The following is a 27,488-nucleotide window of genomic DNA, read 5'->3' on the forward strand; positions in this document are numbered from 1 at the left end:
CTATTTTTACAAAAATACACAAATAACGGTAAAGACATTACAGCTGCAATATTTTTCACAAAACAGCATACAATGTAAATAAACAGGAATGCACATGAAAAGCATCATCACTTGATGCACTGGATATGATATTTGGCCATGCAGAATTAAAAAAGCTTGTGATTAAAATTATATACCCAAAATGTCCACTCCGTTATGGTGTACAAAAACACGTTATCATTATGGAATCGTAAAACTCCCTAAAATACTAAATGTTTACCTTTAAAGAGACAGACCCTAGTTTTTAAACACTAAGGCATATTTTTCACCTAGACCCTAATTTGAACCCGTAAAAATGGACACTAAGTTTGGCTAATTTATAAACTTGTAACAAATTTGGATAAAACAGAGTGAAACAAGAGTCTGTGACGTTGAAATACCCTTAAAAATAGACTAAAACACACTTCATAACCGATACTTCTCAGACGCACGTGCGTTTTAAAAATATGAAAAATGCATTTTGTGGTATTAGAAACACCTGGATGACCAGAAAGACTTCGGATGTACAGAAATGAATAATCTAAAGAATAAAATACAAGTGATGTTTGATTTCAGTGATCCTAAACGGATCTAATAGTGCAAAAATATGCCTTAGTGTTTAAAAACTAGGGTCTGTCCCTTTATACTGCATAATGTAAGTATGCCACTCACAAATACTTAATTTCTTAAATTTCAATTTAAAATAAAATTATACTGCATACAACTTTAAGTTGCACCTTTTGTTTTTGATTTTATTGTCTTTACCGTTATATTATCTACAAAAAGAAGAAGTTTATTTTGTTTAACGACACCACTAGAGCACAGAGCTGCCAACCCCTAGCCACAAGTGAGAGTAGCATTCATGACAAGCTCAGCGTAGCAAATGATATTTGAGCTTATTATAAACAACAGCAAAAGAAAACACCAAATAACTACATAATCATAGTAACTGCAAAAGACTGGGTCATGCTATTTTTAGCATAGATAACACTTGTCATCGGTTAAGGAATACGGACATACTTGAAATATAACGAATGTTGTCATATAAGTTGGGCGATTTGAATAGGATTATGGTTAATTTACAAACCTGTAACCAATTTGGATACAACAGAGTGAAACAAGAGTCTGTGACACTGAAATACTCTTAAAATATATAGACTAAAATGTGACTACATAACCGTTACTTCTCAAATGCACATGCTTTTTTTAAAATTTATAGTTTTTCGTTCAATCAATCTGTTTTTAAAAACCATTTGTCTTTACCGTTATAATTTTTGTCTTTACCATTATCTATGTTGAATAATGGCAAAGACAGATTTGAAACTTTTTTCACAATCATCCAGTCTAGCATTACATCATACATATGCCTGTAATAGTAACAATTATAGATATCTATATACATTTATTAAAATATTTACCTTTATTAATTTTCTTTGCTATTAATAAATTAATGGTAAAGACATAAGGGTAAAAACAATTGTTTACTATTATGCCTTATGATTAAGGGTAAAAACAGAAACAAAAAAATATTTTTATGTACATTTATTTTTTGTTATATATCTCAAGTTTTGCTACTTAATATTATGCACCACTAAATATATCTGCTTTAGATTTTACTATTAAAGATATGAAAAACAACATTTTATATTTTTAAGGTTTTTTTTACTGTTATTTGCCCCCTTTTGTGAAAATAGCCCACATATCTCTCCGACATATTTGTTGGATACTATTACCCCATGTTTCAGACTGTGTTTAAAAATGGTCTATCAATGTGCTGTTAACACAACAAGAATTCGTTGATTATGATGTCATGTTACGAATGGCCCAATCACATAGTGAACTGAAGAAGTGACCTCACTGAAGAAGTAATAAGAGATCCAAAAGATATCTTTTCTTAATTAAAACAACTCATAAAAGTGTCTTAATGTGTGGGAGGACATTTGTAAACAAGACAAATGTATTGTAATAAAGAAAAAACCCCACAAACAAACAAAACCAATCAATTATCATCATCGTACAGGTGTTTCATCAACAAGTTGGGAAACACATTTTCTTTTTCGTAATGAAAATTTTAAATGAGTACTGTATAATTAATTTGTGATCTTTACTTGCTGAATCAACAGTCAAGTGTTCGTTAGTTTTACAAAGTATGTGTGACAGGTTAATGCATGCAATAAATGGATCCACTAAATGGGCCATATTATGGATATATTTTTCTAGCTCTTGTCTGCAATTTTTTTTAATTACTAGTATAACAGCATCATTTTCAAGAAGTTGTCAACAAAACACCAATAAATTTTAAAATCAAACACTAATTAATTTTAAGACTGTGTGTGTGTGTGTGTGTCTGTGTGTGCATGCGCGTGTTAAATACAGTGGTTATTATGGTAAATATGAATAACATAAGATTTGATAACATATAGTAATTATATATTTTACAATTTAATGCAATCCCTTTGATCCAGGTATAGCAACACATTTGTTTATTTCTCAATAAATGTAAAAAAAAACGTTGTTAAGGTACTGTTTATTACTTGATGAATGTAAAAAATGTTGTTGTCAAAGAAATATCTCAGCTGATGATGCTACTTTATATTTGTACTTTGTATTATGGAGCATTATATAAACAGTATGCATAATTAAAGGTGGTTGTAATATTTAAAACATGTAGAATTTGGTTCAGAAGTCTTTAATAAGCAATCCAATATATTATTTATAGAATTAATGAGCACTTACAACAGGTCTCCTCTTAGTACTAATAACCAGTTAGTTTAAAAAGTACATACAGTAGTGAATTAAATTAAAATTAAAATAATATTCTTATTGCTACTTGAAATATGTGTCAAAAACTGTACCTACAACATGTCCGACAAATTGTGCAAGAAATTTAACAGAGTTGTGGTGTCATTTTATATTAATTTTTAAAATTATTATTACAAAATTATATTTGTCCAATACAATATTATACACCCAAAGAATATTTTATTTACAAATATTAACTGACCTGTCTTTTAATAAATACCACACCTGTTTTTAATATGGCTGTACTACAATTCCCACAAGCCTAGAGTAGTTACCTACCTTCCTGTCCTACACTTCTTCACAATTAAGGAAGAAATTTGAAGAATTCCTGCTCACCAGTTAACATAAGACACAAAGTGTTAGGCTGGCTATTCAACAAAGGTCATTATTGCAGACTGCTTGTGAGATATATTAGTTATCACACGAAGGTCACATTTTTCCTAAATGTTAATGTAGATGGAAGTCCGACCTCTATACAGTACTGATAGCATGCTTTGATGCAAAGCAAGTCTTACATAGTGGTATCAATAATGCAATAATTTATTTTGTCATAATGCAACACTGTACAGTGCTCAATTTTAAGGATTTTGGTCGCTTGCCTGGAGGGCAAGTATGGGTTCACATTGAGGTTGCCCCTCCATTAATTTGGTTGCCCTGATTTCATCCGTGTTTTGAAAATAGAGTTATATTTATATTCCAATAAAACAGCAACCAACAGGTTTGGAATTACTATGTTGTCAATGTAATATGTACTGTTTGACAATAAAATACATTACTTTTTTTATAACAAAAAATTAATGTTTGTAGTTATACACATGTACACATAGGGCCTAATTGCTTAAGATTTTTGTGATTTGGCGACACATCAGCTATTTTCCAATCGAATGCATTGTATGTTCCAATCGAATGCACTGGAATGTTTACTATTCAGAATACTTCAGCCGATTACGATTTCCCCCGATGTTTCACAGAATCAGCCACCGAGTTCCGAGCGGCATATATAAACCCACATGATTTCGACTAATTGACTGATGCTTTGGCGAAGGGAATGATTTTCCGTTTCAGATTTTGCCACATTCAGTTAAGTAATGTTTACATATGCCACTAATAAAGAAAAGAAAAAAGTGATGTACCATATTTTCTGGTCTGTTACATGCACTGGTGTATAAACCGCAAAGTTCCGACCTTCGTCCGTACATAAACCGCACCTTTAACTAAGCTGCAGTTAAAACAAAGTCACAAACTTAATTATTGTTTGTATTTAATAATAATAAAGAGATCCATTCTCCCTTAAATTCAAACAATAATTAATTGTTGATTGTGTGGCTTTCAGTTTCATTTCATCTAATGGATTATGGGCAAGTTTCGTAAACAAAACACACCGTTGACAAACCCCGCTATTTTCATGAAAATATTAACAAGAACTTGGTAATGCATTGTTCGTAATATACATTAGTTGCCAAAAAATATATAAATAAATAAATACATGATAACATTTTATTTGTTCCAGTATGATTACAAAGCGTGAACCAAAAAAAAAAGTGCACAAGAATTACTAGTACTCACTCGATTATACATGTATGAGTCTCTGTTACCTAACTAGCGTGCTGTGTGCACAAATTACATATTCAAACGTGATCGGGTCAAGCTGGTGGTCGATTGTTTACAGTTTCGACATTGTTTTATAACTTTTAAATGACGGTCTTTAAACAAAATATATATTTGCCTAGAATTATATATTCAAAGCTGATTTAATGATCCGCGGGGCCAGTAGCACATATAACAGCGGGGCCCAATTCCCAAGATATATATTTTGCAACCCACTCGGGGAGAGGGGAAAATAAATGTACACAATGCCTCACCGCAGGACCCCCTGAAGTGCGGGACACGTAGCATGTGCTACTAGAATAAACCGGTAAGAAGAAAAGTAAAATGCTATTTTTGTGTGCAATTTAGAAAAAAATCGGTTCAGAAATTAACAACTTGTAGTAAATTCCATAGCATAAAAAAGGCGTTCCCCGTGGGACAGACTATAAATGCGAATTGCTTCCGTACAGATTAACGAATATGCCCGAAGTTTTAGGAAATTACGTTTTCCAATGAAAGCATCGTGTAAATCGGTTATGCTTACGAATTGTAATAAGTATTATTAAAAAATATCAAAATTCAACATACTAGAAATGTTATATAATCAACATTCTAAAATTGTATAAGTACATGTTTATTTTTATATTTCAAGTTAAATTTGGTCTCACTACACAGATGTCATCTGCCATTGAAACCCATGTTAAATTGCCCAACTTCAAAAGAAGATTGCCAATAGAACAGGTTCTCATTGGCACTAACAACATACACCATTGCGAACATACATTATATAAGCATTTATTTTCATTCCAAAATTGAGAACATTTCCATCTCAGTTTTTTGCTATATGACCGCATCTGGCTGTAGTACCGGTCCGAACAGGTGGTTCATTAACCGATTCACTCCGGCTGTCTCTTGCGCTGTACACCCATGTCCCAAAAGATCGATGCACAATATTACAAAATAACATGGGTAAAATACAGCCAGAAGGCTTACCATTAAACATACATATTGTTTTAATTCTTCACCATTTCCTACAAGTGAATATGTGAACCACAATTAAGAACTATAGTGGACCATGATGAATGAACCCTCACCTGGAAGTGATCTGTGTAGTGAGACCTTAAAGTCTAGTAACAGATTTTGTCAAATTTGGTTTGAAGTCAGTTTGATAATTTGGGTCATTTACACCATGAAAAGTTATACTAGACCAGTGTAACTTGTGAACTCTAAACAATACACCAAAAGATAGATGCACCATACCATCCAATAAAACTTTATATCACATTGTTACTCCTTGGTCATCCACACAATATATGGCCATCAAACAAACAGCCACTATATAGTAATGTATGACCTTGTTGGTAGTTCTGATATAGGGAACATACAAAGAAGCTAATTATTTAGTTAGTTCATTAAAAATATTAGTTTTCATCAAATGTTGCTATGGGCAACAATTGTTTCATAGTGAAGTGTTGAAATCCTGTCTTTTTCTGTAGATTTCAACCTGAAGATCCACACATTATTAATGGCAGATACAAATTCTACTTTTATAGTAGAATACTATGGTATATATTCACAATGCCATCAAAACTGTTTGTCACTATGAATGTACATTCGAAAAAATTCATTATGCAAAAAATCACAGAATTAGGGTGAATTTGGATATTGACCTTGTGACATTGAATTTTGACCTTTTACAATGAGAAACTCAGTGTTAGACACTCAGATCAATTTATATATTACATGTAAGAACACTAGAATATAGATTTTGACACACACCCCGTGAAAAAAAAAAAAAAAAAAAAAAAAAAAAAAAAAATTGACATGTTTGCAATATTTACCCAAGCTTGGCTCAAATCCACATGAATGAAATTACCTTTTATAAGGATGCTATATAGTACATTTTCATTTTGGCTTGCTAAACTTATTTTTTGGGGGGGATAAACAGTAATTTCATGTTTTACATTATGGTCTCACTACACAGATGTCATCTGCTATTGAAACCCATGTTAAATTGCCCAACTTCAAACGAAGATTGCCAATAGAACGGGTTCTCATTGGCACTAACAACATACACCATTGCGAACATACATTATATATAAACATTTATTTTCACTCCAAAATTGAGAACATTTCCGTCTCAGTTTTTTGCTATATGACCCATGCTGTAGTACCGGTCCGAACAGGTGGTTCATTAACCGATTCACTCCGGCTGTCTCTTGCGCTGTACACCCATGTCCCAAAAGGTTGATGCACAATATTACAAAATAACATGGGTAAAATACAGCCAGAAGGCCTACCATTAAACATACACATTGTTTTAATTCTTCACCATTTCCTAGAAGTGAATATGTGAACCATATCATGTGTCACAATTAGGAACTATAGTGGACTGATGAATGAACTCTCACCCGGAAGTGATCTGTGTAGTGAGACCTTTCACTGTGTAAGGCAACCGCTTCTCCAAGCGACAAACCAGCAAAGCCAGGCCCTCCATCGCAGCCGCCGCTACTGAACATCCAGCAAGCTGAGCAGTGGTCATTGCAGGCCAGCAAGTTACCATCTCGCTACGCTCAGCTTGTGATGATGATGATAACTAGTTTAACGTGCCCATATACCACTAGGGTTTCAAACACGCCCATCCCGAGTCCGACCTCCGATAAGGTTACAAGCCAAAAATAAAAAAGAACGGACTGCTCGGCCAAATATTTATATAATTTGGAGCATTTTAGAAGGACAGTCCAAAATTAAATAAGAGAAAGAAGAGAGGATCGGACTATTTAATAATATTTAAAAAGTAATTTCGACATAAAATTTTGAACGCAGATCTAAAAGTTTAAAGTCCGATCGATATGTCCACGCGAGCAGCCTCGTTAAAGCCGTTTGGGTGCACAGCTTAAAGGGACGAGATGGGTTGCATCCTGTCAAGAAAACCCCTAGATTGACAGTCGATAGACGTTGAAGGTGTAGTGCTGTGCTGAAATACAGATCTTGAGAAGCCGGATCCGTCTGAACGAGAGAGTATCAGACTAGGGTATAGTCCAGTCGTCATGGGTTGGTATAGTGGTGCGGACAGGCCCGACTCCGGAGGATACGAGATGGTATCACTATAAAGCAAGGTAAAGTCTAGAAAAAGAGTAGTAGGGGCCGACCCCGCTTCCTATTTCTTCTTAGAGTGGGGCGGTCAATCTTCCAGTGCTGCTAGGACAGGCTCGGACATGTAGAGACTAAACACGCGAACAACCGTGGCGTTCTGTAGAATGGCCGTCATACGAGTCACGAAAAAAACAAGTCAACAGTCAGACGGAGACATGACGTGGAGGCAAGGAATCTCGCTAAAAAAGAATCCAACCTGGTGGTGCAGGCTGTCAAAACGAGAAGCGTTCCGGCGTTCAATCAGTTCCAATGGCCACATACATCCCAGTAGAAAACTTCATTTCGCTGACAAAAACAACGAAATGAAGGACCCCCAAGTCGAGCACACGAAAGCACGTGCAGTGTGCACATGCGAAACAAACACGTCTTACCGCGTGGATCTCCAGACTGGGAATGGCTCAGCTTGTGAAGACTAACATCGAGGACGTCAGACAGATGATCAGCATGCCGAAGTACAAAGCTTTCCAACCGCTACCAACCAGCCGTGCCGAGGGCGACTTTGCATTGCACAAAGTCCGCATGTCCGAAGGAAGGAGCGCCATCTGCCTGATTGTTCGTCATCCGAGCGTATACCACCAGGGCGTGCTACTGACAATTATGGACAACCCGACACTACACCGAGTCTTGAAGACCGTCGCGGGAAAGGACTACCATGCCATAACAGAAGTAGTAGCAAGTTCCGCCTTCAAGGACTTCATACCGCAGCTCGACGTCTCCGACTTCATAGGGAACCATAGACGTTTCCTCTCACCAACCTCTTAGTCAGACTTTAAACTTTTTTTGGCCTCCATTTCAAAAACTTTGTTTATTTTTTTGGGGTAAATAGTCTGGCACCCTTTATTTTTGGCAGTCCGTCTAAATTGCTCCAATCACCGTCAATTTTGGATGAGCAGTCAAATTTTTTGTTTGGCCTTAATTTTAACCGGACATGGTTATTCTCAACTTTACTAAATTTAGCCAAATTCCGCCCACCTCAAACTTACCCTCCCCCTCCTGCCCCAGAATTGGTCACTGGCGATGTCAGAAGCTAAGTCCGGGGTGGGCGTGCCTGAACCTAAGTTGGATATGGGCACGTAAATACAGTTTCCTTCCTTCCTTCACTGTGTAAAGTGACATGGGTAACAGTAGCCCGAGTACTCTGACTGTAAGAGAGCTAGACGGACATTTGGACATAAATACAGAGCGTATTTGTGTCCAAATGTCCGTCTAGCTCTCTTACAGTCAGAGTACTCGGGCTAGGGTAACAGTCACATGCTTTGTTGCAAGCTTACGGCAATTAAGCGTAACTTCTGAGAATTAACGGTTCTGGACGTGTTTAGGTATACAGTTCGCTCCACGAAAGTTGGCATACAAAAGCACTATGCGTATATTATTAATGTTGAATCGTAAAAGTACTAAAACAATTTATAATGGTGCTTGAACCAGAAATACAATTTTTGAAGTTTTTTTTTTTTTTTAAATCGCGAATTCAGTTTCAGTTACTAAATTCCGCGATTCTGTCCGTTTTTCCGTGATCGCGGAAAATCATCCCCTCTACTTTAGCTAACGACAGTTTAAAAGCAATTGTGGGCAAGGAAACTGCACATTATTATGCGACACAACCCACCTTTTGGTGTAAAAAAAAAAGTCAGTCGTCCGACGGGCAACTAGTATCATAGAATTAAGTTGCCCGACTGAATATTAGGTCGACACAGACGACCGGACCGTAAAAATTGAGTGCTGCTATAACAGTGTACATGTCAGCAAAGTCTCAGTATCTGGATAGGTTCAAGATGTAAGTCTATTGTCTATAGATGCTAGAACTGAACTAAATTAATCTCACAACAACCAATCCATTGCAATTACCATTTTGAAAACAAACAATGATAAAACAAATCAAACTGTTTTAAACTGTTAATAGTGACTGCACTTTACTGATTAAACTAGATAACAACTTGGCAGCATAACAAAACCACAAGAATTTGACATTCTGTTGTTAAATGTCACGAAGGCAACTGTAACATCACACCCATCCATTACAACTGAATTTATGGTAGTATATGTATATGTTTAGAGAAGAAATAGCATTATGTATAGATACTTTGCTAACATACAAATCTTAACTAGGAAAGTTATTTCCATGAAAGTATGTGACATTTGGTGTTATGTACTACATGTTATGACATCCAGTAAACAATAAATAAACAAATCACTGACAAAGACATTATTTGAAAATAAGCTTGAACCTACCTGAGTCTTTGAACCATATGCAAAGACGGAGGGACACCACAGTCAGCAACCTCTGAAAAGTGACCTATAGCTTGTAGCTTTATTCAGATACTTGAAAAAAATTGATTTTTATAAACTAGTTACAAGAAATTTGCTACAGATGAGACTCATGGGCACATGCGATCACCCTGGCCACTTTGTGGCTCTCAGATGAACTCATCACAAAATCAATAGTCAGCTACTGCAAACACTTCAGGATTTTGTGACATGCTGTACCAGTACAAACATAGTTTTCCAATGATGTGCTTGAAGTGGAACATTAAAAAGGTTGTTTATCTTATTTAGATTAGCACTGGGATGATAGAAAGTTAGCATTATCTTCAACTGAATTACTGCATGATGCAATTCAATGAGTATATAATATTTTAATGGTTTAAATAATATGATTTATTGTTTTATTTTAAACATTCAGCCATAAAATAAATGAATGATGAAAGGGCTAGAGAGGATGGATGGATAAAAAGATGGGATGGAATGGACATTGTTTGTGCATCAGAAGACAGGAAAATAGATGGATGATTGGATGAATGAATGGATGAATAAATTGTATGGTTTAAAGAAACATAGTAAAGGGTGAATGGATGGATGGATGGATGGATGGATGGATGGTTGGTTGGTTGGTTAGTTGGATGATTGTGGCAAAACAAATTTCAGAAACATCTTATGTGCTTATACAAAAATAGAGATAGATGGTTAGATATATGAATGGAAGGATGGATGGATGGATGGATGGATGGATGGATGAATGGATGGATTGGATGAATGGATAGATGGACGGATGGACAGATGGATGGACGGATGGATGAATGGATGGATGGAAGGATGGAAGGATGGTTGGATGATTGTGGCAAAATAAATTTCAGAAACATAACACTAACAGTTGTGCTTATACCAAAAGAGAGATAGATGATGGTTATATACATGAATGGAAAGATGGATGGATGGATGGTTGGTTGGATGGATGATTATGGCAAAACAAATTTCACAAACATAATAGAGTTGTGCTTATACTAAAATATAGATAGATGATGGTTAGATATATGAATGGAAGGATGGATGGATGGATACATGCATGGATGGATGGATGGAAACATAACAGATTTGTGCTTATATCAAAATAAAGATAGAAGATGGTTATATATATATGATTGGAAGGATGGAAGGATGGATGGATGGATGGATGGATGGATGGATGGATGTACGAATTATGGATGGATGTATGGATAGTTGGTTAATTGGTTCGTTTATTGGTTGATTCTGACAAAACAAATTTCAGAAACATACCAGTGGGCCACTGCACTTATGTCAAAGATTCTAGACATGTTATAGAGAACTATACCAAATAGTATTTGGCTGGGTTGATGGATGGATGGATGGATGGATAATTGATTGTAGCAAAACAAATTTTAGAAACATACCAAAGTTAGTGTTGGGCCACTGCACTTGTGTCAAAGATACTGGACACAAATTATAAAGAACTATACCAAATGGCTGGGTCAATAAATGAATAATAATGGATGCTTAATGACACCCCAGCACAAAAACATACATAGGCTATTGGGTGTTAAACAGAGGAAGTACATGAATGAATTAAGAGCTGGGTCAAAGATCAAACTTGTCTATAATATTTAATATGTCAGTTCCATTCACAATAAATGTGATAGTGATTGTTGTCACCAAACATTGTTTTAGTTGAGTACTAAATGCATGCGCATTTTTTTTATCCAGTACCACAGAGCACTGTATCATGCATGGAATGAAAGGAAAACAGAATGAACAACTGGAGGAAAAATAAAATGATTGACAGATGAAAGGAAGATGGAGATGGATTGGGTTTTGGAGGAATGATTCACCAGGTTTGTCAAAATTATTCTGTAACCAGCAAATCCCATTGACAACTGTAGCTTTCATAGTGGCTACTTTTCAGATTACATTATAGATTAATAACATTGTTCAAAAAGGTGCCTACTTGAATAAGCAGCATCTGTCGGTGGTCCCATTGGGGTATTTCATATTCAAGCCAGAGTACCATGATTGGTATATCAAAGGCAGTGGTATGTGCTATCCTGTCTGTGGTGTGGTGCAAATAAAAGGTTTCTTGCTACTAATAGAAAAATGTAGGTTTCCTCCCTTAGACTATGCTTCAAAATTACCAAATGTTTGATATCCAATAGCCTATGATTAATAAATCAATGTGCTCTAGTGGTGATGTTAAACAAAACAAACTTTAACTTTCATCTTACATTAAAACATAATGAACACTCATTCATGTGTATGAATAGATGTATATCAGAACAAACTAACAGGAAGAGAGAATGGATGGATGGACAAATAAATGAATGGATGGATAATAATTTTTAAAAATATTCATAAATATAATGGATGGATAGACGGAATGACAAAGATTCCACATATATAGTGTGGTTTAATATCAGTGATGTTATTAACAATATAGAAATAACAGGTGAAAATGTAAGTATATCTGGTTATTGTCATGTCATATATATGACAATAAGGTTAATACTGAATGCAAAGAATTACACAATTTCACTGGTTTATCTTAAACATTAACATTATACATTCACAATAGGCTATTATTAAACAGGTCCAGGGACTAAATTTTCTAAGCAATCGTTATGCTACAAAATCGTAAAATCATTGTAAGCTATGAAATCACTATGGCGTGTGCTATAACGACGTCATAGCCTACGATGATTTTGTGGCACTAAGATAGCTTTGAAAATATGGACCCAGTGGTGTGTAAAGCCAGCAGCTATACCAGCCTTAAAGGAAGGGACAATTAAGGCATTTGGCCTGGTATGCATAATCAACGATATATAATGCACATACAACAAGTATAATCGTATAGTTAATTAATAAAACAGTTAAATGTGACAGCTATTATATAGAACGGACGCAGCCATTTTGTACCATCCCAGTGAATATGCCCTCTGGCGAGCTGGTGGTTACATAATACATAACGTGTCATGTCAGGAATTAGTCTTCGAACTGAAGAAACAAAACATACCTGATTTTGCAGATGCATCTCAATGTTCTGTAATAATAGCCATCCCAGTAAGCCAGCAATAATTATATATTATATTTCAATACACCATTGTCAAAGTGTTGAAATAACTGCATTATATTTTGTACATAAATTAATCCATGTACTGAAATAATAATCGGAGTGTTTTCTTGGTTAATTGGCCTTTTCTTTTTGTGGCCTGTACCTGTGGTTCCTGATTGGCAGGTGTATATTTAGATGGTTCCCAGACACTGTGTCTAGACACACTAAAAAGAAGTGCCTCTTTTATTAAGATCACAGGGTATTGTGTAATAAACATCCGGGCACCCCTCAAATCATAATAAACATTATCAGCCGTCCTGCTTTATTACTGTAAGTAATTCTCTAAAACCCTTGATTAAGTAGACTTTCCCATCTAAAATCACAAAACTGACCAATTACATAGTCCCAAAGAAAAGAAAATTATCACTTGGGTATCGTGAGTGGTCGTTTTTGTTCGAACGTACCCTACCAACAGGCCTAATAATATGCCTTTTTTCTTTGGATTTTTTAAATTTGAAAAATACTATAACTCCATTTTGTTCTATTGATACAAATTGAAATATATTTAGTTAAATAGTTTATTATACTATCAAGTCATTTATGTTGTTTTACAAGTCAGGTTAATGAAAGCGAACTGCCTAGTCGTAAATTAGAGCATTTGTTTACACTGTGCATAGATGAATTAAACGGAGCTGACATCACTTGTCCCCAAGCTATACCACCGGACATCACAAAAACGAAACAAAATGTTTTTTTATTAATCCTAAAATTATGCGTTTTTCATTTGTTAAAGTGTCAGTATGTGTTGGTGGTCCGGGTATGCATCTTTCCAATACATAAGGCTCTTGTTTGAGTTCACTGTCCCTTTAAGGCTAATGGCATAACCAATATATTAAGTCAATTTACACCTGTAAGAGATCAAAACTCTTTCATATTTGTCAGCCATTTTGAGTTACCACTCACATGCCCTGAAATTTGTACCCAATATTATATAATCATATATTAATAATACAAATATGTATACATTTATCTGCTATAACATATACTTTAGCTAATCAAGTTAAGAAATGGCATGCAGGTACAAAAACAAAACAACTATACTCACACAAATTAATCCAATATCTTATCCTTAAAGAGTATTGTATTTAGTTTGATTACAAATATAATTATTTCTAATCACGGCTTCCAAGATGGACACAAATACCAGTGTCTACAGTAATATAAGAACAAATTCTGTACTTAAGAAATCAATTTGGACTTCTCATTCAGACAGCATGATCTAATCCTCACTGAAGTTAACTATTGATCCTCCCAAGCTGAAAGCAGTCATCTCCATCAAGCCACCAACAGAGGAGCCAAGCCACTTGTTGTACAAATAGAGCATGCTTGATTATCGCCCATATTGTTGTGTGGGTAAACCTATGTCCCCAGCCGAGCTGATTACCATCTTCATGGGATCAAACCACAGGTCTGTCATCTTGTGCAGGCAGTCATTCAGCCTTGGAATTGATCTCCAATCTCATACCCAATTCACAACTGCTCAAAAACTCATTTAGATTCTTTCACTGACATTATCTTCAGGCAACTAGTGTGCAATATAAATTAAAGATAAAAAGAAGTATTTAGAGACTTTGTTGCATGACAGTGGTTAAGCCAATGACTATATAAGGCTGGTAGGTACTGAGTTTGCATCCCTTCCCCCCCCCCCCCCCCCCCCCCCCCCCCCCCCCTCCCGCCCCGGAGTCGGTCACTGGCGAAGTCAGAGGCTAAATCCGGGGTGGGCGTGCCTGAACCTTAGTGGATAGGGGCACGCAAAATGAGTTGCCAGTTGCCTATAATACTTTCTTCCAAATTCCGCCCACCTCAAACTTACCCCCCCCCCCCCCCCTGCTCTGGAGTTAGTCACTGGCGAAGTCAGAGGCTAAATCCGTAGTGGGCGTGCCTGAACCTTCGTGGATAGGGGCACGTTAATAGAGTTTCCCGCCCGTCCCGCCCGCCTATAATACCAATTCCCACTGCAGTGTTAATTTCAACAGCTTAATGGGATGGTGTACGATCGTTACACCTTTTAGTAACTACATATAGCAAGCATATCTTATACAACTAACTACAACATTATATTTTCTTGATGTTAGAATTATCTAAAAATAGTTTTTCTTGTTTATACTGTATATATATATATAACTTTCATAAATATTATTAATTATAATATATATATATATATATATATATATATTTTTTTTTTTTTTTTTTTTTTTTTAATGAATTGATGTCTGCACTCTGTATTAATTTCGTGTGTGTGAAGGGGGTTGGGGGTAAACAAAATAATCTCAGGTTGTTTTAGTTTGGTATTTTTAAATATACATGCTCATGAAATAATGACTTCTTGTTTAATGGCCTTAAATATTTGAACATAATATATTTTGGTGTAGTATATATTTATACTGTTTACTTTTCCATTAGTCTAACATCTCAATAAAAGCTTGTGCAATAATATAAAAAAATCCACTACTTTTAATTGTTTTTTCTTCAGTAACCCAGTTCACCTGCACTCAAATAGGCAAGTAAAACTTTCCTAATAACTTGAAAGCAAGGTTAATAGTTCCACTGACCATACACTTGATTCTGTGTTCTCTTTATCTTCAGCTCTGTTTATGAGTGGCAGATCAGCTAAATCTATTTATGGGCGACTCTTGGGATGCCAAATTGATGGCCAAATGGTTGGGTTCTCCACTAATAGAGCTGGTCTGTTAAAGCTTAACAGAATGTTACTCAAAAATAGAATACTAGTAATTAACTTTATATGATGGAAATAGGTTTATTATTGTATTCACTGGTGGTTTTATTTCAAATTGACTCATAAATTACTAAATATAGTCATTCAAATTAATTTTATATCACTATCTAATGTTTTCAATAGTTCATTTTATATCATACATTAAAATGCAGACAATCTACCGGTAATGGATTTTACATCAATTTATGTAATGTTTCAAAGTTTAATGACAACTTAAAAATAATATTAAAACATTTACACAAGTTACTTACATTGTCATAATGATGTTAATCTGAACAACTTACTTATTAAGTTGCTATTTGTACTTTAACTATTAGGTGAAAATGCAATCTGTATATTGCCAGAAAAAGTCTAATAATAGCGTAAACCAGCAAGCTAAAGCAATTACTGTTTCTGGAAACCAGCAATTGAGGCTATTCATTTCCCTGAAAGGGTCAAGTATTAATGACTAGTATTAAATATTTCATCCCAAAGATAACAACATTTTATGCAAATGAACAAACTGGAAATTAATGTGGCCATCTGCAAATACAAAGTGGCTGCAACTTGCAGTGCAAGAGGAACTTATTTCATATATTCTTGGTTAAAATATTAGTGAAGGAATCGCAGTAAAGAACAAAGGAATTGCAAAGCTATAAACACTCATTTCATGTTTTGGGAGTTTGATTTTTATTTTATGCATGGAGATGTTTTTTGATATGGTGTTTAGGCATGAGGTTATGCTTCAAAAACCTGTATGTTGACTTTACAATATTTTCATCAAGAACACAAACACAAACACAAACACACACACACACACACATCCCCTAAAAAACAAATACATGTATGTATCTAGAATCCAGTCCCATGTATTACTTCAGTCAAGATATACATACAATGAGTATAAATGTACTGTAGGGCAAGTCTGTTCTAAATAAAGCATAATAAGGATTTTTCAGGGTTTGTGTTTTAAAAACCCCACCCAACTTGTAGGTATGTACATGTATCAGCTACATGTACCAACACCTACCCACCATCTTTACTTCCAAAGCCTGTGTAATCTCTATACTTTGGGTAGATTACCAACTTGAGATTGTTCGTGTGATAAAAACATTCATTGTAAAATGCTATAGTTCAAACATCTAGTTTACACTTTACCAGGTGCATCTTTTATGTTGGGCATGGCAACAACAGATTAACGGATGGAAATATGGCAGAATAATATACAGGTACCAGCTGCTGGCTGTCTTTTTTTCTAAGTGCTACTCTGAAAGCATGATTTAAAAGGGTTATCTCAAAAATTATTTGTGCTGGATCTTGTGTTTATGGTTCGGGTAGAATCCTAAAAACAAATCCTCAAATTCAATGTCTGGATAATGGTCACATGATACTATTGTTAGGAACTTAAAAAATATATACAGTATCTTGTTACTTTATTTTCCACCAAATGCAGATTTTTTTTTTATTATTTGCAACTTTGATGTTTTACTTAATAAAAACGTAAATTAGGACATAGTAGGTACAAGAAGCTCTGAATGATTATGAAGAATGATATGTACAACACTCAAGTTTAATATTTTTCACTACTCTATATATAATTCTAATACTAAAGGTAGAATGTTGGTCACACTGACTGTTGTCTACCAGTACCATCAACTCTACAACCAGATGTACAAGTTAGGAGAGTTAATCGATTACTTCATGACAACAAAGTTGTATCACATTACTAAACAGACTGTCATTCGAATTCAAACAGACTGCTATTAAAATTCAAATCATGTGTGTACAGATCATGGCACAAAAATTACCACTAGACATAGTAGTGGCCAAGTAGGTAACTAAATGCACATGATGGGAGAGAGAAAAAAAAGGATAGTACCTCCCCCTCCTTCATTATTATTGTACATGATTTTTTTTTGGGAGGGAGGAAAGGGGGGGGGGAGACACTTATTTAAAGAAAATAATTATTTCAGATTTGGAAAATGTATTTAAAACTCAAATAAAACTCAAATATGAAAAACGACAAAATTCAACAAGACTTAATTTGCTGCAGAAACCAGGTTATTCTTTGCTGAATATAATAACTTGCATAAACAACCTAAACCTATATAACAAATATATTGTACAGACAAATGTGTGCATATATTAGGAAAAAATACACACATGTATACTGGATGCAATATAAATAAATTTCATAAAACTACACAGTGCATACATGAATTAGTCTAACAGGCAATGACAAACACACATTATCAACTTTGCAAACAAGAAGACCACATTAAGTTTTCACAAATAATGAACCAAACGAAGAACAAACACCAGGATAATCCAACACTTGGACACACACTATGAAAGGTCAATATGACAAGTACTCATCACCTGTAGACAGCCAATAACCAAGGTAAATGCTCAACTTACAATGTGAAGATAAACACCATAATTTAGTTTAGGTACCTTAGTTTTATTTTACAACTACACAATATATGGCTAAACAGGACTTACTATAGCAGTCTTCAGAAACAACTGTTAAACCATGAACCTGCCACACCCTACAGCAAATGACACCAAGCAGATAGCTGCTGCTGCTGGTTAGGTATCGGAGGCTCTACAAGCTAAGGCCACACCCTACACATCAAGGATGCTCAGCAAAAACCTTCTATTGATTAGTGGAGGTCACCAAGATATTTGACATGCATTGGCAGATTTGGCCTTGAAGCTGGTTAACTTATAATCAGGTATTAATATTAAAATAGCAAATGGCTAAGCACCGACTGATTCAACGTTTGATATATTTTGTTTTTTAATGTCAACCATCTGACAATTTAAGAACTGACATTAATTATGTTTGGTTTATCCAAGTACATGTATATAAATAAAAAACATACATGGATGTACAAAAAAAAAAAAATTGTGGTCAAATATTATAATATTAAATTTATCCTACAACTTAACCATAATATCCATGTTATAAACACCAAATATTTACCAAATGTTATTAACTTGGTTAATAATGTTTTGCCATCAATGGGTCATTTGTTTTTAGCCAACAAGACTTCTATACTTGAGCGTATGTTTTGATGAGATTTAATTAAAAGTGCGTGATGTCAAACAACATTTGTGCTAATAGCGATGATGTCATATTACTGATGAGGTGACTTCGGAATTTTTATTTACTAAATATCAAATTAAAATGTTATTTTATAAGCGTTGTAGAAAAAATGGAATTCGCTAGATAATTAGTTAATTGGTATTTGTCTCGGCAGACTTGACAAATATCGATTAACTTGGTTGACATTTTCCATATAAAAATCCTCGTGACCAATCCTGGGCTTTCCAATACAAAGAAAAAATTTTGAATGTTGTTTTTGGACCCCCAACTTTTGCTCACAAGCCCAGTGGTAAAGCGCTCGCTTGATGTGCGGTCGGGTCTAGGATCGATTCCCATCGCTGCGTCCATTGGGCTATTTCTCGTTCCAGCCAGTGCACCACGAATGGTATACTAGACAGGATAGCACATAGCACAGCACCACAAATGGTATACCAAAGGCTGTGGTATATGCTATCATGTCTGTGGGATAATGCATATAAAAGATCCCTTGTTAATAATGCGGAAAATGTAGCAGGTTTCCTCTCTACGACTATGTCAAAATTATCCAATGTTTGACATCCAATAGATGATAATTAATAAATCATTGTGCTCTAGTGGTGTCGTTAAACAAAAAACCTAAAATGTTACATAAGACTTAAGACCGTAACATAAGATTTATCAACATTCTCCATAAGATACTTATATCTAGTGTAATTACCAACTCAAGTTACTCAAAACAATGAATACCTAAAGGCTGTACACTGTATCAAGCAATGCATATTTTATTGTATATATCCTGCTGTAAATCAACTTGTCCTATATTTACTTTATTTCCGGTATATATATTGTTCTATGCCATTGTGGAATTGTCTGAGTGCAAAGAATGTTATGTTCTATGAAGTCAATACCAGTGTCACACTTAAAGGCAGAGTTCGACAAATCCACTAGCCCGACGCCCGTGGCTAGTGGTTTTTAAGTTCGGGCTAGTGAGAAACGCAAAACCACTAGCCCTGCGGGCTAGTGGTTTTCCCACCCCCTCTCCTTATCGCTCGATCGTGTTTTTTGTTTTTTCTTCTTTTTCTCTCGGCTGAAATTTCGTTTAATAAATTTGATTGTGACGTTTGTCATAGAATAATATCAACAACATCATCTGTATATATAATAATAATCCACTTGAACTAGGTCTGCAAACTGCAGTAACATGCTATCTCTACATCGTCACGGTTACAGCATGCATTGTTTACTTTTCCCTTTCAAGTTTCTGGCACAGGAAATAAGTCTAATGACATGCGTGTTTTGATTGGTTGGACACGTCACGTGGTAGTTAATCGCGCACATAATTATGTTTTAGGCTAACTTGGAAATCACCAATCGCGACGACAGGTTAATCTCAATCAAGTAAACCCCAGTCATGCTTTGAATTTCAGTGTTTGTTTTATTTACCTATTGTTTTCTAATTTAACACTTCGCTTACATATGGTTATCGGCAACCAGGAAAACAATTTACTTTAATGCTAACCGCACATGCAATGACTCGGCATGGGCTATTACGTTTGGATAATGTCTCACAGCTGCCGATACAAGATAATACCTTTTTTGTTCATCAATTAACAACGGATTAGATGTCGCCGTTACAGTCTTTTGATATCGGTCTGACATGGGATAATGCCCTGTATTTGAGCAATTGGCAGTACCATTCCTGGCGACATGAATAGTAGGCCCTAAAAACATAACCCACTACCAAATACACTGAACCATCTATTATCGTGTGACACTGTCGTACCCTCATTTAAATTTAATTGTTTTGATAGTGGTTTTAGATACCAACCATGAGTTTAATCAATTATTTTTCCCCGGGAGAGGGCAAAAGCGAAAATGGGACAATAATGATGGATCACACTTGACAAAAGACCAAACGTACATGTACAACACGACAAAACTGAAAGTTACAACATAATTTAAGTGCTTGTTTCATTTTACTGTTATAATCGTAAATGTGTAATCTTACAAAAATTAAATAAAAATCCAGTTATAATTGATCAAGAATTTGGGCTAGTGCTTTATCTTGGTGGGCTAGTGGTTTTCACAAACCCACTAGCCCTGTGGCTAGTGACTTTTCAAAATATTTGTCATACTCTGTTAAAGGAGCTCAATCACGGATTTAGTGGGCTTTGTTTTCTCTAAATGTGCATTATAAATGGAAATTACATTCATTTGGAATACCAAACCTAGTTACTGTATGATCCAAAACATTTTAATTGAACTATGATCGAGGGAATTCCTCCACACGCTTCATTTTTAAAATTTGGAAGTCTTCTTGTAAAAAGTCATAAAAATACAAAAAAACAGACTCGTAGTGATGAGGCTATATATACGACAACCGTATAATGGATTTGTGGATTTTATATAAACGATCGCCATGTATAGAGACTTGGCAAATGAGGGTCGGCTATATACATAGCAAATAATAAAAAAGATATTATTTCATGACGAAAATAACTGCGGATACGCTGAAATAAAAAAATAAACAGTCGGAACATGAACCATTTATTATTATTATTATTAGGTGCGTGTGCAAATTATTTTGACTGGTTCGCAAAGTGGTATATTTCGGTTTTTATGTATAGCGTAAAAAAAAACAGTGTACTGTTGCATGTTTTGTCGTCCAAAGGTTGGCTAATTATTACTTAACCCAGTTGAATCCAGTTCTACGTGCACGCACATTAATCTTGCATTTTTATAGCCAAAACTCCTCCAGATAAAACACTGCCCCTCCACCCCAAAAAGGTAGTAGTAGTAGTAGTAGTAATAATTGTGTGTTATTATTATTATTATTACATGTATTATAATGGGTGGGTGGGGGTGGTTGTTACAGAAATGTTATATAAATTTAGAGGGAGACCCGGGAGTGGTCTAAGCTTTACTAGTAGCCTATAAAAAAAAATTATTTTGAGTTTTATTGTGACTAAATACAACAAAATAACCTTTTAGTCATATTTATTTACGGTAAAATTAACTTTTTTACAAAATTTACGTATGCAGCCTCAAAATTGCAATGAGTGAAAAATTATTAAGTTCAAGCCTGTTGTTAGTTTGTATAGTGTCCGTAGTTGGTTTCTCTTTCAGTTATTCTACCTCAGCCGCTGATAATTTGTCATTGTTATTTTTATTTATTTATTTATTGATTTATTCATCATCATCATCATTATTTATTATCATTTATTATTATTTATTTATTTATTATAATTAATTTTTTGTAAGTACTGTAGGGACAAATATGACGCTATTCATATATCTATGGAAAACGTACACAAAAGGGTCCGCTAAATTCATATACTCCCCCACTCCGTCCCCTGTTCAGAAAATGCACTGTTCGTACAGTGTATTCCTCCTGTTCCAGATGGTTAGGTAATATGGATCAATGAATGAATGAATGAAAAATACATCGGCTATTGGGTGTCAAACTATGGTAATGAAAACAAATACGGTGATGATCAACATCACTATAAAAAGTCAAGATTTAAATAAAAACAGTGTAAAGAACTGTGCAAAAATAAAAATATCACAGATACTGACTTTTACTCAAATTTCAATTTGTGCTGTATTGGCCATTCTCAAAGAGAATGTTACACCCCTGCACCACAGTGAGGTTACAGCACGATCAGGGATGGATCAATCAAATACATGTACTTATTTACCACCTATATACATTTTTGATGTGAATATAGCCAGCCCTCGTTAGTGGAGGCTATAGACACGGCCTTCATATATATAGTCACATCGTATATAAACACCGTCTAGTTAAAAATGTAACAATTCCTATCCCAAGTCAGCTGTTATGGCATATTTTGTATAATAATGAATTTGACAAGGTGGAAAATGACGGTGTTTGTGATCCAGATGTTTAGAGGTTTTCGCGTACGACTAATGATAAATTTACCTATAGATGCAAAGGCCTAACTAGTCGGGATTGTCGATGTTTAACAATGCTTCTGTTACTAAAATAAATTAATGTATAAGCTTAATATCATTCAGTACATGTTTTTCAGCGCCCTCAATAGTTTAAGAAGTAGCAGGCTACAACAGTGATGATAGCAGGGGGCAAAGCGGGGGGTCTGGGGGCCCTCCCCAAGAAACATGTTTGGATCCCTTTTGTAGGAGACTTTATTAAAGAGAAAGCACTTTTTTTTTTACCATCAACGAAAAGTAGGCGGCGGCAAATCGCCGCCTGAATCAGCTTTTGCCGCCGGAGACCGGGTACTTTTGAGGGCTCTGGTTTTTATTAATTTTTAATAACTTATTATCATTAGGGTTATTTTTTCAATTTACCACTACATCTCCGAGGACGGTCAAGCGTTCTCATTACACGAGCTTGGTAAATCGTTTTAGCACTACGATTATTCGGAGAATGCCCGTCACGTGACTCAAAATAATACGTCACACCTCTGCTCTCCAAATAGCCGTTATTTTTCTCAGAATTATGGACCGTACCCATAATTCAATTATTTTTATAAAATATCAATAATAAGTGTGATATGGTGGTTATGTAGATGGTTCAATAAAGTACTTTTAGGTACAAATCAAATGTATATATTGTCATATAATACTTTGTTGGGTCAATAATTAGGTCTTTCACTTGCCCTTAGGGTTTTTCACTTGTCCAATTTAAACGTTTTCAAACTGTAAAGTAAATACATTTATCGATATCCAAACAAAATATATTGTGAGAAAACACTTACTTTGGACACAGAACAATATTTTAGTGTCAGTCAATAAAATAAAATACCATTCACTTAAAACATCATTAGCCATGCAGATTACAATCCTATCTTCTACCCGATTACAGATTTGCAGATTACAATCCTTCCTTCAATACATTATTTTCATATACATTGTATCTTAACATCTATAGTCATTCCACTGACTGCCTATGAATATTATCACTAGCCCGAGATTCTTTCCCTCAAATTTTGTGAATTTTTTTTCCCCCCACATATAAAATATAAAATCAACTATTTGTCATCATGCTTTTATTTTGCAACTAAAACAAAAAAGTAGTGAAAAAAAACCCAACCAACAATCATAGTTCAAAACAAACTCACTCAGAACACCTCGACCGAAGTGTAAGTAAGAATCAAACAGCCGAGTTGTTTCAAATGGGTCAATATCGGTAGTCCTCAGGTAATGTTACATAATACGATAAGAATGGCCAAAATCATGGTAACTTGTTCATTTGTAATCCGGATTAACTTTTAACAATTTTTCTTAATTCTCATTTTGATGCAAAGAAAATGTTTTCCAATCATGGTGTTAACAGTAAATCTATCTTGTCTCGGAATTAAAAAAAATAGCCGATATTGAAAAACCCACTGGAAGTACCTTACAGGTACAAATAATAATGTATGGGTACAAATGAAGGGTTCAAACAAATAATAAACATGGACAACTTTTGCAGAAGACATACGCGCATAAGAAAAGATTACATGGATGCGGTAAAATAGGCATTATGTTCACAGACAAAGAGGATTTTCCGAACTCTGCCTAATTTTTGCCAATAAAATAGCGACGAGTTTGCATTGCAAACGACACTGCACGACGTTCAAAACATGCACCAAATTCACAAATCAACATCACAAAATGCAAAAATATGAGTCGTTCGGTAGGTTATTGCCAGAAGTGGATTTTGGTATTGACCCGCTTAGGATTCTCCCCCTCATTTCAGATGGGCTGGGCTAAAAATGCCTTTAAAATGGCAAATTTGGAAAACGAAAAACTTGTACAGTTTGTTTCTATCTCCATGGTTACAGTTTTGTTTTTCTTCTGTAACCAAAACCGAACTGATTTCACAGTTAACCGTACATCACTACGATGAATATAAATATGAACATTCAGTCATTCTATTGTGACTGTCAATAAATATTTTTGAAAAGGTCTGAAAAGTCTGAGGGTGTTTTTGAATACCCTGGTATATAGAGGATTCGTCACAAGTACTTTTTAATATGGAAAATATCAACTGAGTCTATGTTAATCAATATTTGTCAAGACAAATTCTATTTATCCTATAACACTTTTAAAATAATATTTTAATTCAATTCTTTGTACTAAAGTCGCTGCCATCAGTAATATGACGTCATCACGATTAACACAAATTAGTTTGACATCATGAATTTTAAACAAATCTTTGAAAACGTCATGCTCAGGTACACAGGTCATGTTGGCTTGTAAGCAAATGACCCATCCACAGCAACACATTACCTAGAGACCGGGTTAATACACTAAATTATCACATGGGTTTATGACATGGATATCATGGGTAAATTATAGGGTTAAATGTAGTTTATGGAATGGGGTTTCTTAGTTGCCAAATCTATTCCGATTTTTAAAAATGATGATATTTTTAATGACTGTTGAAATCTGTACCATGAAGGAATTAGGGTAGTGATACCCAAAATGTCTGTAGTTCGATGAATATACAAAACAGAATAGCAAATGACCCCTTATAGTAACGCTACTGGGGCCTAATTCACTAAACTCTCGCAACTTTGCGATCTCGCAGTGCAATGCTAAAAGACTTACAAAGAGGATGCTTTGTTGTCTAGCAGAGCCTAAGAGACCTTTGTGAATTAGGCCCCTGGTCTCTACTATCCATTCATAAAATTTAAAACAAGTAAAGTTTATTTTATTTAACGACGCCACTAGAGCACATTGATTTTTTTTTATCTTATCATCGGCTATTGGACGTCAAACATATAGTCATTCTGACGCTGTTTTTTAGAGGAAATCCGCTGTCGCCACATAGGCTACTTTTATACGACAGGCAGCAAGGGATCTTTTATTTGCACTTCCCACAGGCAGGATAGCACAAACCATGGCCTTTGTTGAACCAGTTATGGATCACTGGTCGGTGCAAGTGGTTTACACCTACCCATTGAGCCTTGCGGAGAACTCACTCAGGGTTTGGAGTCAGTATCTGGATTAAAAATCCCATGCCTCAACTGGGATCCGAACCCAGGGCACAATATTTCACGAGAACCGTTTTTCTGTTCGCATGTCAGTTATGCAACTTTAAAATCACGAGAACCGCCAATCAGTTAGGCCTACGTGTTGAGCAATTATATTCTAAAATTAAAAGTACCATATATATGAGTAATGAAAGTGAAAATCAGTTTATATTTTAATATACACCCTTTCCCAAACCCATATATATACACACACATACCGGTATATACTACTCAAAAGAATTTAAGAGTCAGACGATATTTTCGACATTATTTTCTGAATGTCAATTATATTAGCTAGACCATAATGTCACGCATGGTATTGTTCCATTTTGACGAAAGTGGGTCTAAGCAACCCATAAATGAATTAAAATCCACTGTCATTGACACTGTCGACTAGTTCTAATGGCGAAAACATGCTTACATTTGCACGTAAATTAGGGCGAAAGCGAAAGGTCTGCTAAGTGCCCATAACTTGCTTTTTCACAAAGCGCTTCATTTGCACGCTTTGCACGTGTATTCCATGTTCCCAATGCTGAATTTCCGTATAATTGGAGCTTGCGTTCGTGTACGGTGCACACTCCAAATTCAACAATGGTACGACGTCAATTGACTATCGAAGATCGAGGAAGGGCTATTGCTTGGCTTCAGGATGGCAATACGCAAAGAAATGTTGCTCTGAGACTGGTGTCAGTCAGAGTGTCGTTGGCCGACTGTGGCAACGGTACCAAGCAACGAATTCTGTTCGAAATCGTCCACGTTCGGGAAGACCCCGAAGCACTACAAATAGAGAGGACCGCTACATCACCAATACGGCTGTACGTCAACGCACAACCACTGCACGCCGATTACGTGACAATCTCGAGTGTCTGATCAAACCATACGCAATCGTCTGAGAGCCAATAATCTACGCTGCCGTCGCCAGGCTGTTCGACCACCACTCCTACCACGTCACAGAACAGCCAGACATCACTGGTGCACACTTCATCTGCGGTAGCAACGTGTTCAGTGGGGTCGAGTGATGTTCACTGATAAGTCCAGGTTTAGTCTCCAGTTCAACGACGGTCGGGTTCGTGTCTACAGACATCCTGGGGAGTGCTTCGCTGACGTTAACGTTAGACAACGTCACCGGTTCGGTGGTGGCAGCGTCATGGTGTGGGGCGGCATCTCTATCCACCACAGGACCCCCCTCTATGTGGTGGATGGCAATCTGAATGGAATCCGCTATCTGAATGAGATTATCCGGCCGTTGGTTCTCCCAGGCCTTCAGCAGATTGGCGGCGGGGCAGTTCTGCAGGATGACAATGCCAGACCCCACCGCGCCAGGGTGGTAACGGACTTTCTCAGACAACAAGGTATCGCCAGGATGGATTGGCCAGCATATTCGCCTGACTTGGCCCCAATAGAGAACGCCTGGGACAAATTAGGCAGGAGAGTTCGGGATAACCATGCCCCTCCGGCCAACCTTCATGATCTGGGTCAACTTCTTATGGCAGAGTGGCAGGCCATTCCCCAAGAGTTCTTCAGACGTCTGATCAACAGCATGAGGCAACGATGTGTCGATTGTATTCGCGCCAGGGGTGGATTCACACACTATTAAACGAATGTTCTAATGTGTAAAATCCATGTTTGACAACCTTCAACTTTGACAGCATGTCATGTGACTTTCTTGTATACAGTGACGTTTATTTGTGTTTTTTTTGTAAATATGGAACAATAAAAATAAAA

The 27,488-nt window shown here is 35.7% G+C and overlaps 1 protein-coding gene and 1 long non-coding RNA gene across 2 annotated transcripts in view; one reads left to right on the plus strand and one right to left on the minus strand.

Moving 5' to 3' along the window:
• The window catches only part of LOC121371277, a 68,898-nt gene that overhangs the window by 25,308 nt on the left and 16,102 nt on the right, over positions 1-27,488 (minus strand). The window lies entirely within an intron of this gene.
• The window catches only part of LOC121371276, a 45,847-nt gene continuing 29,975 nt past the window's right edge, over positions 11,617-27,488 (plus strand). Inside the window, exon 1 of the mRNA XM_041497049.1 lies at positions 11,617-11,687. The gene's annotated coding sequence lies outside the window, so the exon portion shown is untranslated. The remainder of the gene's footprint in view (positions 11,688-27,488) is intronic.

This window comes from Gigantopelta aegis, chromosome 4 (genome assembly GCF_016097555.1).
Source record: "Gigantopelta aegis isolate Gae_Host chromosome 4, Gae_host_genome, whole genome shotgun sequence".
In the NCBI taxonomy this organism is placed as follows: Eukaryota; Metazoa; Mollusca; class Gastropoda; order Neomphalida; family Peltospiridae; genus Gigantopelta; species Gigantopelta aegis.